General features: G+C 39.4%; 1 protein-coding gene across 1 annotated transcript in view; it reads left to right on the top strand.

The window, feature by feature from the left end:
- The first annotated feature begins 5,011 nt into the window (after positions 1-5,011).
- Positions 5,012-16,129, top strand: part of GPD2 (glycerol-3-phosphate dehydrogenase 2) — a 225,225-nt gene continuing 214,107 nt past the window's right edge. The window contains exon 1 of the mRNA XM_020910460.2: positions 5,012-5,175. The gene's annotated coding sequence lies outside the window, so the exon portion shown is untranslated. The remainder of the gene's footprint in view (positions 5,176-16,129) is intronic.

The following is a 16,129-nucleotide window of genomic DNA, read 5'->3' as shown; positions in this document are numbered from 1 at the left end:
CTCTTGTCCCCGCCCAGCCCGGAGCGGTGCGCGCGTGTGGGAAGGACTTAGCAGAGCGGGCGGGAAGACCCCGGGGTCGAGACCCATCCTTCTCCTCCCGGGCAAGAGGGGGCCTCCTTCCACACCCGGGAGGGGGCTGGCGCCGGGAACTTGTCAACGAGTTTAGTTAACAGGTCGCTGAGTTACTTAGTCCTCCATTGATTTACACAACTTATGCTTGCTCTGCTTTCTCACACGCCTTTCTAGTTCAGGTCAGGTGTGTTTATGGCAATAGGTCCTTTATTCAAAACAAAAACACTTCCCCGTTAAACGGCCTCATCTAGCGTATTTTAAAGTATATGCCTATGTTTGCATCTCGCTGAGTTCTGCCTACATCCTATCTGGACAGTATGCTTGCTTTCCTAAACTCCAGCGGGATTATTTATATAGGTTTTTATGGGGCCAGGCCTGTGTTACTGTTTTCATTTGGGTAGTTGTATAAAGGGTGTGCAGTAGAATCAGCGTGGGCGTGAATTCCATGACTCATGCACTTAGTCCTAGAGCCTTTTTACGTGTCGTTTTGGCCTTGAACGTACCATAGGCCTTGAACACAGAACATTTGAATTTTCCAAAGTCTAACGTCCTAGCTTTCATCAGTGCTGCCATTTAAAGGGGGCTTTCTCTCTAAGTAATTTTTTTTTTGGTCCTTGGGACTTTCTGCTCTAGCTACCATATTTAGGCCATTCTGTCACACATCCGGACACTCCTCCTTTCTATTATGGTGCCCATATACAACTGGAGGCAGTCTGTCTGTTCCAGGAACCACCAATTAATAGACTAGTAAGAATAGTAGTTCTTCTTGAGCGAAAGATCTCAGGTGTATGAACTCCACATTTTCTGGGATGCTTATATGTAATTTGCAGAAAGTTTTGAAGTGACCAGGCATGGATAGGATGAATTAAAGGGGCTGAGAAAGTGGTTCTTGGCTCACAATCAGGACAAAATAATATAGTGAAGAATTGACTGAGCCGGTTTTCAGGTTTTAATTATATTGTCATTGTTTCTCTCTATGCCTTCTTGCAGAAATTAGTCTGTCTCTGCTTCAGATTCCTCATCTCCAAAATGAAGGACAAGTGGTTTCTAAGCCCCTTTCAATACTAACATCTAAAGGACATAACTGGGTTCAGGTGTAAAGTTACTAACTTGTCTTATGGGAAAAAGGTAACCAAATATAAAATTATTTAATCTTCCTGTAGTTTATTATGTTGTTCATTTTTCAGGAAGAAAATACATTAGGAGTACTTCAGAAAAAGAATGAATTCATCTGTATCATTAAAACTATATTAAGAGGAAAAAATAGTTGTTACTATTTGCTTTGTTCAAATGACAGCAAACACAATTATGGTCTGATGATATCTTAGGCCCTTTCCAATGTCATATTCACCACGTGAGTGAATAAATTATGAGTAGCAAAATGTTCAAGGACCACTTTCTCCAATTTTGCCCCCAAACCTGGCTTGTATGGTTTTTAGGAGGAAGTTTTCAATTGAAAGACACTAAATTGTTTATCCATCAGCAGTATTTATAAGACAAGCAAAAGTTATCTCATTGACCACCAGAGAGTCAAAATTTACCTCATTCTCCTGTCTCCAGGTTGGTGAAGGCAGAAAACATAAAAGGGGAAGAAACAAGTTTAGAGCCAAAGCATTTGCTTCACATAGACACCACCAAAGTGTGATCACAACTAAAAGTTAACCAGTATTTTCCCGGTTCCAAAGGCACATCTGTCTCCCTTTTCCATAAAATGTTCTGTATCTCTGATTTAATTTCATCTTAAGGTTCTTTCTTCTGCAGTTTATAAAGAGGTATTTTTCTTTCACTGCTACTTTTCTGAAACTTCCAACTTCTCATATTGTTTTAAACTCTTTTGCTTATTTCTTATCCTTTTTTCATGTGGCCAGTTCCATTCTCCATGGAATGGAACTTAAACTTTAAGAGTGAGAATAGATTTGGGGGGGTGGATGGGACAAATTAAGAGAGTAGCATTGAAACATACATCTTACATTATCTCCTGTAAAGTTAGATAGCCAGTGGAAATTTGCAGTATGATGCAGGGAGCTCAGACCTGGTGCTCTGTGACAGCCTTAAGGGGTGGGATGGGGTGGGATGGGGTGGGAGGTGGGAGGGAGCTTCAAGAGGGAGGGGTCATGCATATATCTATGGCTGATTCATGTTGATATATGGCAGAAACCAACACAATATTGTAAAGCAGTTATCCTCCAATTAAAAATAAATAAATTTTAATTAAAAAAAAGTTTAACAGAGTGAGAATTAAGAGTATCCAGACTAAACCAGAAACATGCTGAATTTTAGAGAGGTGAAAAAAAGCTTAGTTCTAGGACCAGTAGAAGTACGAGTGAAACAATCAGTTTTCTCAAAGTAAAAGCAAAAAAAACCCAGAACCATCATGCTGAAATTTGTAAAAATAAAAAGTAGGATACTGAAAATTTGGAAATCTTTTATTTGGATCTCCTTGACACCATAAAGCTTGTTACAATTTTTTAAAACAGTGAATGTTTTAGCATGTGGACATTTCTCTATATTTCCAAAGTTTCTGTGTACCTGAAGTTAAATCCTTTGAAAAGACTTCTCTAAGGTAACTGTATTGAAGAATTTATTAGAGGAACTATTGTGCAGTCTTGCCTTATTACTCAGTTAATCATGATCTATGTTTAGAGAGTTGTGCCAGCCAGGTTGAGGCTTCAAAGAAATGAGCACAAACATTTGCTGTTTCCCGTGCAGTAGTGCAGTAGAGATAGAAAATAGTTTTGGTGATAGAAAATTCATTTTGGACACTATCATTGAAGTCCTAGTATAAGCTAATGCAGTAACCTTTAAATGGATAAACAGAAGCCTAACAATAAAAAGCTATTGGGTTCTCAGTATTCCAAATGAAAAGAAAGGGGCAAGCAAGCTTATAGAGCTAGGAGCTTTCTGCATTTAAAAAGCCAAGAAATAAAGGTAGGTGGTGTTCTTAAAAAGAAGGTTGACTAAATTCAGCAAAATTAACAGAGCTTCCAACATCAGTTCAAAATATGAACATACATATGTAACTGGCCTTTTTTTTTTTCCTGATTTCAATGATTTATCCCCAAGTTGTAGAGCCTTTGGTAACTCCTTGATGGGACTCATTATAGACAACTTTGTTCTTCCTGCATAAATTATAACATCAAACCTGGATTTGTTAACAGTGAATTTTTAAAAATTCTTAGTGGAGGCTTCAGGGTTGCAGGCCTGTGTGCTCTCTGGTCCATTCCTGGCTCTTCTCTCCCCGTCTCTGGTCTGTAATCACAGAGGAGCTGATCCTACAAGCAGCGAGCAGTGTTGCCTTGCCTTCCCTGAGGAGCAAGTGCCAGCTGGGTGTGACCAGTGGGAAGCAGGAAAGGAGAGAGCTGGAGGATGGGGCAAGTCAGAATATTCCTCCTCTAACCCCCTGCTCTGAAGAGTGAAAGTGTTAGTCGCTCAGTCCTGTCTGAATCTGTGACCCCATGGACTGTAGCCCGCCAGGATCCTCTGTCCATGAAATTCTCCAGGCAAGAATACTGGAGTGGGTAGCCATTCCCTTCTCCAGGGGATCTTCCTCACCCAGGGATCAAACTTGTCTCCTGCATTGCAGGCAGATTCTTTACTCTCTGAGCCACCAGGGAAGCCCAAATGCCCTGTGACCCTTGACCCTGGGCTCCAGTAACATTAGCTTTTCCCTTTATTCCTCTCACTTAAGAATTACAGTTGTTTTATCCTATTTTTTTAGGATAGTTGTTTTATCCTAGAGTCACTGCCTTCTTTGGGGGCTCTCTTCTCCCTTTCATCACCTGTTTTTACAAATTCTTTGGGTTAAATTCTCCCTGTGTTGACTTCTTAGAGCAGTTTCTGTTTGGAGCCTGACTCTGTACATCCTGTTGAAAGGCATCAATGATATACATGAAAAACTCTGTTACTCCTTGATTTTCTTTTGCTGGAAATTCTTTAGTTTAAATGTGCTATTTAGAAGTGCTAATGAAGGATTCAGTCCTCAAAAAAGCAGAAACCCAACACATTTAAAAAAATCAATTTTCCGTGGTCACAATATTCAAAACTACAAACACAAAATATTATAAGTTTGTATTAGTCAGATCGGAGCTATACTTAGCTGAGACTGATATATAAATTCCATCCTAAAAAGAAAAGTAGCATGTAATACCTGTCAGGACAATTACATCACACATTCTATATAAGGGCTACTCATTTACCAGCTTATTTGCCAGTGGTCTGTCTGTTTGCTCATATCAGAGAGAGAAAGGAGGGGGAGAGAAGGAAAGGAAAAAACCCAGAACTTTCTGTATTACCAATTGGAAATGCCGTGTGAGTGAGTCCTTGGGATAATATTTTGAAATCTAAATGATGTTTACACTTTTTTTCCCTCCTTGTATTTTCTGCTATTGCTTCTGTCCTCCCTTCCCACGTCTGTGAGCAGGTCTCCTGCTAAATGTTCACTGTCCAAGACATGGAGAAAAGAAAGGCAAAAGTAATATATGCATGCTTCTGGCTTTGTTTTATAGAATCCTAAATTCTCAGGGAAAAGGGTTTCCGGACAGGACTCAATATCCTGAAGGAGCTTCAGAGGGGGATAGTGTTTCCTTGAAAGTAGGAAGAGGCTGCCCACAGGCACATAGATGGGGAGAGAGGAACAGTGATCCATGTTTCCTGAGGAAGAGACAAGGAGCTGGGAGCTGATACTGGAGGAGTTGTGGAAGTACAGAATCCGGGGTAGACGGCAAACGAATCCCCTGAGGTCATGGTTCAAGTATCCAGATGTGTCGTGGCAGATGAATCATCACACAAATACCACCTGGACCTCATTCATCTGTACCAGTGCTTACCTTAGTTCTTCCTTACGTTGACCAATCAGCACCCCAAATAGCCACCAGGACAGTCAGGATATGTGTGGGAGCCACCAGGAATGATCTCTCCCTTTTTTTGTTCTTACGACTTCAGCATGAAAAGATGAAAACTGCCACCACAGGCAAAGGAGTCTGCTAGCAAATGCAGCTGACACAGAGAAAATGGATCCAAGAGATGGAGGGGAATTGGGAGTTCAAGATATTTGAGCCTGGATCAAGCTGTTCCTGAAGCTCATGAGACCCATCAGATTCTCATGTGAGTAGATCGGTTCTCTTTAGCTACAGTCAGTTGGGACTGAATTTTCTGCCATTTGAATTGAAAAGAGATATACATGTCTCTAATACTTACCTTACCTACCTGTTCAAGGCCTTAGTGCTGGGGCATAGCACATACAGAACTTACCTGATGACTAATATTGATGAATACATATAAGATATAATTTATTATGTTACTGTTACTGGGCAGGGGGGGAGGGAGCATTTCGTATTGTCACATAGGGAGTGGCATGTCAAAATCAAATAAGAATGCCCATTTTGGGTTAAACCTCTTTCCCTGGGGGGTCAGAAGGTAAAGAATCTGCCTGAATGCAGAAGACCTGGGTTCAGTCCCTGGGTGAAGAAGATCCCCTGGAGAAGGGAATGGCTACCCACTCCAGTATTCTTGCCTGGAAAATTCCATGGACAGAGGATCCTGGCGGGCTACAGTCCATGGGGTCGCAAAGAGTCATATATGACTGAGCAACTAACTCCAGGGAGGATGAGACTCTTCTTGTCTCAGAGACAGTAAACCCTTCTACCATCACAACAGAGAGTTTAGTGGTAAAAGCTGGAGACAGGAAACACAGCAACCTTTTTGGTCCCTGTGTATCTCCCACCTCTTTACTTGTTGATGCACCAGCCTCAGCTCCCTCTCCTAGTCAATTAAGACTGGTTCCCCAAGTTGCCTGTGTTGCTTCATGTATTAGTACCTTTGCACAAGCTCTTTCCTCAGGCTGGAATGAACTTCCCATACTGTCTATCCTTCAATACTTAGTTCAAGGGCTTTAGCTTCTGTGAAATCTTTCCTGACACCAACACTGCCATGCTCCCTACACCTCTAACCTACACACTCTAAAATTGATCAGTTACTTGTCATACTCTGTACATCTTTCTATTGTGACCCATATTCAATTTTTTGTTTATTTCTCTATCTCCCCTCTTAAACTGACCTCTATAAGGGCAAAAATTCTCTCTAATTTATCTTGAAATTTTTAGGACCTGGCCATTAGGCTATCTACAGTTATTTGTAAATAGTGGAAATCATAGACTACATTAAATAAATGAATGTGGAAGCAGAAATAGTCATCCATTTTTACAGTTGAGATCTTAGAATCCACCTTATCCTTGTGAATGAAAACATTTACCATAGTGACAAGAATAGCAAAGTTATAAATTCTAAGAGACTGAAAGGTTAAATTTTATTGGAACCCATCACATGATCACATCTTTATTCTTGAGCAAATTGTAACCATATATTCCAAAGTTTAAGAATTCTCACTTTTTAAACTTTGGCTAAGTTGCTTCTCTTTTTTAAATTTAAGACGTTCTTTCCCTTTAAGTATTTTATACCCCGTGCTTGTCTGTTCGCTCCCTAGAACTATGCAATATTTGTGATTACAGAATATTTTAGTATAGCCAAGAACCAAAACATTAGTTCAAATAGCAAATGAAATCAGATACTTAAAAGAGCCAAGTTAATTATACCTGGAAAAAGACCCTCCACTCACTTTGCACACACACACACACACACAAACACATGACATTTATATCTATACTCTTTAATAATTCCATGATTTCAACATCTTTGTGTAGGAAGGGAGTTGCTGTCACTTGAAAAGGTTACTGTGATGCATCCTGTTTCTTACAGACCTATAGGAATCTGGGCATGGTTAGAAGCAGGAGGATGAACAAAGTGAGAATCAACATAACTGAATAAAAATGTAGCCAGTTATCTCCATTTAAGGTAGACTCGGTGCAGATTATGTTATATTTAGGGAAATTTTTCTCTTCTTTAATATGAATTGTCTTTGCTAATTATTATTTGCCTTTGGGAGGTATGCTCGTGTAGAATTCAGTGGATGACCAAGAAGAATAAGGTGGCAAATCTTCACTGCTACCAGTGGGCACAAGTTGAAATGCAAACTCTACAAGGGGCTGTGCTGTTAGAGACCCTCTATCGTGTTATTTCATAATGCTTAACTCAGGCTTGGGAACGGTGTTGCTGCAAATATACAAATATAATAATATCCTGTGGGTTGCATTGATTGGAGAGAGGGCTGGATCTTTCATGAAATTAAACTACCATGAGTAGGGCAAACCATGATAAAGACGTGTAGAATAGAGACCTGAAGACAGGCACTCCCCCGCACTCCCTGGTGGTTCGATGGGTAGATGGGTAAAGAATTCGCCTGCAAGGCAGGATACACAGGAGGTGTGGGTTTGATCCCTGAGTCAGGAAGATGGCAGCCCCCTCCAGTATTCTTGCTTGGAGAATCCCCTGGACAGAGGAGCCTGGTGGGCTATAGCCCAAAGGGTCACAAAGAGTCGGACACAACTAAGCACCAGCACCACATTTTCTAAAAGGAGAGTCAATTACCCTGGAACTTGAGGCTAGGAAGCAAGGCTAGGAATCGGGGTGTGCTCTTTTGGTAAGCTTTTTATTGCTCTTTTCCTTTAAACTGTTGGAAAGTTCTATTTCATGAACAGTTTGTAATCTATCCTTTACGTTGTCGTTTCTTTCGTTTGTTTCTCACCTTCAGTTATTATTAACATCTGCACAGACTTGAGTGGTGGTGGGGGCTGGGGAGTATGGGACAATCAAAGCAAAGAAGAGCACCGCAAAATATAACCTTCTGCACATCGCACTTCCCTGAGGCCAGGGTTGTGATCCCAACATCTGGCAAGTAGCAGCCAAGTGAATGGTGGCCTCTGAAGGCAAAAGAGAACAAGGCCCTGAAGGAGCTGTAGATGCACAGACAACTCAGGAGAGGGGGGCAGAAACTTTCTTTGCCAAAGCTGTCTGAGCTTCTTGTCCATTCTAACTTTAAACATTGTATCCCCTCATCCCCATTTCCTTCCCCTCAAAATCTATTTCCTCTCTCTTCCTTCACCTTTTATCATTTTTTACTTGAATTCTGACAACAGCTGCCTATATTGTTTCCTACCACTAGTGGCTTCCTTGCCCTAGTCAGGTTCTGCTCCACACGACTGCATGGGACTGCCATGGTTGTCTTTCTAACGAGTGTTGGCCCTTGACCTTCCCCAGTGCTTGGCCAATACCTCCAGTAAAAAAAACTGGCCTTGGGATTTCTATTGAAAGTTGCACTTTTCTTTCAGAGACATAGATTTTTCAAGCTGGTAGCCATTTGTTCATTAAGAGATGCCATTAGAGTCATTTGTCATGCTAAGAGGATTTCATTTAAAGATTTACCCACTTAAAGATTACTCAGGTTTTCAGTATTGAGACAGATGGCAACACAGTAGAAGCTTGATGTGATGTCTTAGAAAATCTGTCAGTTTTGTTTGGGAAAGTAAATGTTCATATAGTCAAAGTCTTTTTTAGATAATTCCATAATCTCAACAAATAATTTTGGTCCTGAAGTGAAGTGAAGTCGCTCAGTCGTGCCCAACTCTTTTGCTAGTCCGTGGACTGTAGCCCACCAGGCTAACTCAGTCCATGGGATTTTCCAGGCATGAATACTGGAGTGGGTTGCCGTTTCCTTCTCAAGGGGATCTTCCCAACCCAGGGATCGAACCCCGGTCTCCTGCATTGTAGGCAGATGCTTTACCATCTGAGCTACCAGGGAAGCCCATTTTTGGTCCTAGATGAATCTATAGATGGTAATGTGGGCTGTGCTAGAGACCATGGTGGGGTCTTTGAATGCAGATTTTTAGTATAAATAGATGAATTTGGGGGCACAAGGATCTTTACCACTGCATCTTGTCTTTATCACATTACATCTGGGGCTTTTTTTATACACAAAGCTCACTTAATTTCCTGGAAGTTAGTTATTTATAGCATTTTCAAAAGTCTTCTATGCAGTTAAATTCATACCCACATTTCTAATATGCGTGATGGTTTATAAACACGTGGAGGAGGAAGGAGGAAACAAAATATGCTTCTCTATCCCAATAAGTCATACTATTGAAAAGGGACCCAGACATAGCTTTGAAATCCAGTCTGGAGCTCCCGTTATCCCTCTCTTTTCCTATCTTTGGTCTTTCTTTCTTTTTTTTTTTTTTTTAACTATGCTGGGTCTTTGTTGCAGTACTCTAACTTTGCATAGGCACTGGAGATCTCAGGCTAGGTAGTTGCCCCACGGCATGTGATATCTTAGTTCCCTGACCAGGGATCGAACCTGTGTCCCTGCTTCGGAAGGTGGATTCCTAACCACTGGGCCACCAGCGACGTCCCTTTGGTCTGTCTTGAATGGTCTATCTGTATCTTAGAGAAGTATATCACTGATTTCTTCATAAGTGACATTGGTATAAAATTTCTCCTATATTAACAATGTTGTTATAATACATTCAACTTTGGTATTTAGTTTATATGCCTTAAATCCAAAAGCTCTTCTTCACCCACTGCTGCCCACGTATGCTGACAACTCTTCTGATCCCAGCAGGAGTAACAGATTTCATTTCTTAAACATTGCAGAACTACAACCAGAGTGTTATTATTAGATGAAAGATCTCATACTGGCTTTGCAATAGGGAAAAAAGGAAGAATCGAGATGAAAAGAATCTTGGCTATTTAAAAATGCCCCACATTTTCAAAACCCGTAATGCCATTTGGTTTTCAAAGGTAATATATTCAAATGGCTTAAAATTCAAAAGGTATAAAATTACATCCAGAGAATAATTTCTGTCATATCCCTGTTCCCCTGCCATGAAGTTCAGGCTAAACCAATGTTTTAAAATGTTTGTGTTTTCTCCCAGAGATAGTCTACATGTATACAACCAAATGTGAGTTTGCACATTTGTTTAAGTATGTTTCTTATCTGGTTTCTCTTAACAGCTTATTTGGGAGATAGTATTGTATCAGTACATAAAGGGCTTTTACGTTTTTCTGGTTGCATACTATTCCCTTGCAGGAAGATACATAATTTATTTTATCAGTACCTAGTAAATTTATATGTAAGCTGTTTCTAAAGTTTTGCTAACACAAAGAAATCCCTGTACCTACATCATTTGCTTTAAGGATAGAGATTTCTTTAGTATAAACTCCTAGACGTTGAATTTCTTGCTTAAAACTATAAATTTTTAAAGCATGTAATTTATTCATTTTTTTGAATTGTGATAAAAATTCAAAAGGAATGAAAGGATAAATCTTGAAAAGTAAGTTTTCCTCATGCCCCCTTTGCCCAACCCCACACTTCCTTTCCCCAGAAACGAATATGTCATCAGCTTCTTGTATATCCCTTCAGAGACTTAACTCACACACCTATCACACACATGTACAGACTCCTATGCAGGAGAATGTCCACGTGAGATAATTTAATGTATTTAGGCAAATACATATTTTCTTCTAAATTGTAGTCTGCAGAGATCTTAAGACTCTTGCTAATATGGCTGACAGCATTCAGCATAACCATTTAATTCAGGGACATATTCTTTTATTGCCTCATGCACCATCAGCATTTAGAGTAATTCTACCACTTTTATCTGTGCACAGCTGTTCTGTGTGGAGGGAAGGAAGCATATGGAATAAAGAGCCTTGCACTGTCCTCAGCCAAAAACTGTCTAAGGAGTTTGACAGTACTAACTGATCTAGTATGGTGTTTGACTTGTGCGTATGGTGACCCATATAACTATGGGTCCTGTAAACTTATACTCTTATCTAGGGCTTCTCGGCCCTTTTTCTGTGTTGGATTCTCTGTTCTCTCTGCCCACGTATTCCTCTTCCCTTAGTGTTCTCCCCCAAATTCTCCTCCCTGCCAACATACATTTTCTTTCTCTCAGAGTATATCTTCCAGTAGTCTCAGAGCAAGAGTGTCTAGGAGGTAAATTTTTAAAGATCCTACATTTCTGACAATCTCTTTATTCTTTCTTGTAATCTAATTAACAGTTTGGCTGATAATACAGTTTTAGGTGGGAAATGCTATTTCTCAGAAATTTAAAGTCGTTGCTCCAGTCCCAGTCTTACTGTTAAGAAATGAAACACTGTTGTGATTCTTGACCTGACATTTTCCTCTCCGGAAACTTTGGTGATCTTTCCTTTGTCTTCGTTATTCTCAAATTTTCCAGTGTTAATGCTTTGATGTGATTCTGTTTTCATCCATCATATTGAACACTGAATAGGCCTTTCAATTTGGAAATTAATGTTTTACAGTTATGGGGCATTTTCTTGGATTATTTCACTAATGATTTCCTCTTGTATGTTTTCTTTTTTCTCCATTTCTGGAAATATCTTCATTATATACTATACGTTAGATCTCCTGGTCTCGTGCTTTAATTTCTTATCACTTTTCTACTTGTTTTTATTTAATTTTGTTTCTGTTGTATTTTTAAAGAAAATTCCACACCTTTATTTTACAATTGACAGTCTCATAAACTTAATTTTTCTATTTATTTTTATGGTTGCAAAATATATATAACATAGATTTACCATTTTAACCAATATTAGGTGTATGGTGCAGTGGCGTTAAGTAACTTCACGTTGTTGTGCAACTATCACTACCATTCACCTCCAGAACTTTCTCATCTTCCTAAACTAAAACTCTGTACCCATTAAATTACAACTCCTGTTCCTTCCTTCCCCAAGTCCCCTAACCTCTCTGCATTAGTGATTTTCTCAGATGTCTTATAATCCTTGATTTTCTGCTTCCAGTTAAGAATGAAAGACTAAAAGCTGACTGGGAGCTCTGAATGCATACACCCATATGGAACTCTCTGATCATGAGCTTTACTGCAAGGTGATCTGGAAAGACTATTTGTTGGGTATCCTGGTTAGCAATAGTTTTAGATCTTTCCAGGTGGAATGGCCAGGTATTCTGGAAAAGTCCACCTTTCTGCTTGGTGGAGGGTCAAGATTTGGCTGCCAGTGCTCTGGGAGCTGAGTGGAGAAGGGGCTTGAAGGGATGTTTTCAATAGACTATTAGGTCTTCAACTGTGCCTGGCCTCTATAAGTCTAAAATAACACGAGGGACTTATTCCAAAGTGGGGAGAGTCACTCTTCCTTTGGCCTCAGTTTGAAAAGGAATTCACAGAGAGAACTGCTCCTCTGTCAGCTTTCACCCAATCCTCCAGGAGACCGGCCCGCCTTCACTTTCAGTTTCAGAATTCCCTAGGGCGCTCATTTCTTGGAAGATTCTGTTATGTCAGTGGGGGTGTTTATCGGCTTTCTCCCTTACTAACTTAGTTTCCTCTCTTTGAGATCTGCTAAGTCTGTCAGATTTCATTCACCTATTTTCCAGTTTTCAAAAGTATGTTGCTGTCATCTCCTCTCTTCCTTCTTGTTTTTTTTTTAAGCTTTTTATTTTGTATTGAGGTATATAGCCAATTGACAATGTCATAATAGTTTCAGGAGAAGGGACTCAGCCCTATACACATATGTATCCATTCTGCCCCTACACCCCCTCCCATCCAGGTTGCCACATAACATTGAGCAGAGTTCCCTGTGCTATACAGTAGGTCCTTGTTGGTTATCCATTTTAAATATAGCAGAGTGTACATGCCAATCCCAAACTCCCTAACTGTCCCTTCCCCCCATCCTTGTATATGTATCTTTAAAAAGATTTCTTTCACCCGATTTCCTGAAGTGTTGGCAGTTAATGTGTGTGTTCAGTCCTTACTTCCACCCCACACTGGCACAGCATATTTAATGCTTGCCTGGAAAAAGAGGATAAGGATCTCCTTGATTCAACAAGCTTCCAATAAATTTAGGGATTTGGAAATAAGTTTTATGCCTTTAACTTAATATTGCCTCATTGAAAATTCTCTCACTTCCTCATTTTAAGGAAATATTTAGAAATTGGTTTATTTCTCCACCACTAAGTTACTCACCTTGAGCCTAAATCATGAAGTGCCTATTCTACTAAGGCAGTTGACATGTCAGGAAATAAAATCTCCTTTTTGAAGGTGTAATCAGCCCATAGACACTCTATTAGAAGGAATAATCATTAAGAGAATTATATTTACTTATGGCAAATTTTAAATTATAAATTATTTGTGTAATTTGCTTCTCATTTATCAATCAAGGGGCTCCTCTAGTTTTTTTTTTTCTTTTTTAAGATTCACATATTTTCTTTGAGGTCATTGCAATTTGTCAAAGTAGTGTTGCACCTAATGGAAGTGAAATAAACTTAAAAATAAAAATAGCACCTGTTTATTACTCAGATATATCTGTTCCCTCTGCTTCATTTTAGTCATAGCTATTTAATTTCCTGAAACAAAAAACAAACAGATTTTTCACTAATGTCAGTACTGCAGAGCTAGCATGGGACAGAAGAGCCAGCTGTACTTGATTTCGTCTTATGCATCATCAACAAAATTGGCAGCTAGGTTCTGATTCCAGAGCCTTTATGGTTAATGATGATGTACAAGCTGTGCTTGATTTGCAGATATAAGCCTAGTCTTTGCTGACAGAAAAATCTATTTTTGATTTGTAAATTGAGCAAATTTGATGCAAAATTATTGATGTAGGATAAACGCAGATCATGAAGATAGCATTTTTAGACTCACATTTCTAACCCTAAAACCACTCAAGTTTATTATTACTATCATCATCATCATCATCATCCTTATAATTATTAGCATTACAATGATGATAACTAGATATTTAACTGAAACTGCAGTCAAGTTTTGTGAATGAGTCATATGTTGACGAGTATACTAACTTAAGAATATGACTGCAGTGAAAAGAAGCAACAGAACTAATTAGCAATCAATTCTCTTAGCATCCCTATTCTGTGTATAAGACTAATTCAGAATCATGTTGCAAGAGATTATGGGTAACATCTGATATTATGTAAAGAATGGTGGAGCAAATAGGTGTGAAAGAGGGAAAAAATGCTTCTTTGATTATAAGCTCTTTGACAATAGCAATTATAACTCAGTCATTGCTTAAAGCACTACTATAGTTTTTGAATTCATACAGGTCAATTTTATCATACTTGCTAATGTAATGCTGTTGAATTTTTTAATAGAAGCAGCAGTATTGGCCTAGTGCAAATTATGGAGCTATAAAATCTCTTGTCCCTAGTTAGGAGCCCCACAACACACACACCATCCACCCCCCTACTCCCGTTCTTTCATGCTTCCCTGTTTCCTGGTGGTATTGCTCTCAAACCTCCTGCTCAGGCTTGCTCCTTCCATATTCCATACCTGTCACTCCTCAACCTTATCAAAACTTATCTGCCCTTTGTCCCATTCTTTTAAGATTTTGCAAGGACACACATGTTAAGAGCTTAAAAATGTTTATTTTCTTACTATGTTATCCTTCTAGGAGTACAGATTTGCATTTTTAAGAGGAACTCTTGAAGACCTATTGCCAGCAGTAGAAATGTCACATCTTTCTGTCTGTCAAGAGTGGCAAAAATCCATATCCTACAATAACCGGCTTTTACTTATTGATTCTACCCAGCCTAAAATGTGTGTTTTTGAAGCATAATGAGATACAGATTAAGATCAAGGGCTTTGCAGTCAAATGGATCTAATTTTGAAACTCAGCTCTGACACTTACTAGCTGTTGGTCATCATTTACTTGTCTTTAAGATGGGATACCAATAGCTACCCCTTAGAGTTGTAATGAGAAGTAAGTAAATTAATGCATATAAAATTATTACTATAATGTTGAGAAATAGAGGAAGTTCAGTAATTGGGAACTGCTATTATTCTTTGCATAATTCATTTATTAATATATAACATATTCTTCCTAAATTGTTGATTTTTCTTAATCTCAAATACTGGTGCTATATAAATGTACCTAAATAAACCAAGAATATGTAAGGCTTTGTTTCTTCAAGACTTTGCATATAATAATCACTAAACAAATGTCAAATTTTATTTAATTCACCATGAAATGTCTTTGCTTACAATATGTATTTCTTATAAGGAAGAAATGGTTTAACTGCTATATTTAAAATGGATAACCAACAAGGACCCTGTGTAGCACATGAAACTCTGCTTAATGTTATGTGGCAGCCTGGACAGGAGGGAGGTCTGGAGGAGAATGGATACATATATATGTACGGCTGAGTCCCTTCGCTGTTCACCTGAAACTGTCACAACATTGTTAATTGGCTATACCCCAATATAAAATAAAAAGTTCAAAAGAAAATATAAAAGAAATGGTTTAAATAAAGAAAAAAGGTAAGTTTTCACACCAATGTACTTTAATTGAACCAAACCATTTTTTGTGGTTTTCTTCACTAAGATCATGTGAAATATGTACCATCTCTTTTGTCATCGATAAAACAGAAACCTTACAAGTTATAAGCAATAAATCAGTATCCTAGGGCCCAACGTACTATTAAGAAGCACAATAGATACCTTTAGATTACTAGTAAGGTACAACATCTTACACTCTGGGGTCCTAAAGAGTTAATTTCTCCTTATAAAGTGCAACCTGGCTTATTTTCAGGGAATAATTTAAACATACCAGGACCCAGTGACCCCACAGAGACTGAGCCAGGATTGTATTTGAGTGTCTCCTGCAAAGGTATGCATCAGCAGTGGCCTGCTACAGGGGCAGGGGCTCTGGGTGCAGCAGACCTGGATGTGGCATAAGCCCTCTTGGAGGAGCTCACCATTAACCCCACCATAGAGCCGCCAGAACTTACACAGCACTAGGGAAACAGATTCTTGGAGGGCACAGACAGAACCTTGTGCACACCAGGACCCAGGAGAAGAAGCAGTGACCCCATGAGAGACTGACCCAGACTTGCCATGAGTGTCCAGGAGTCTCCAGCAGAGGCATGGGTCAGCGGTGGCCTGCTGCAGGGTCGGGGGCACTGAGTGTAGCAGTGTGTGCATGGGACCTTTTGAAGGAGGTCACATTATCTTCATTACCTCCACCATAGTTTGGCCTCAGGTCAAACAACAGGGAGGGAACACAGCCCCACCCATCAACAGAAAATTGGATTAAAGATTTGCTGAGCATGGCCCCGCCCATCAGAACAAGGCCCAATTTCCCCCTCAGTCAGTCTCTCCCATCAGGAAGCTTCCATAAGCCT

This window comes from Odocoileus virginianus, chromosome 13 (genome assembly GCF_023699985.2).
Source record: "Odocoileus virginianus isolate 20LAN1187 ecotype Illinois chromosome 13, Ovbor_1.2, whole genome shotgun sequence".
Taxonomy (NCBI): domain Eukaryota; kingdom Metazoa; phylum Chordata; class Mammalia; order Artiodactyla; family Cervidae; genus Odocoileus; species Odocoileus virginianus.
This window is presented reverse-complemented; position numbering and strand designations above follow the sequence as displayed.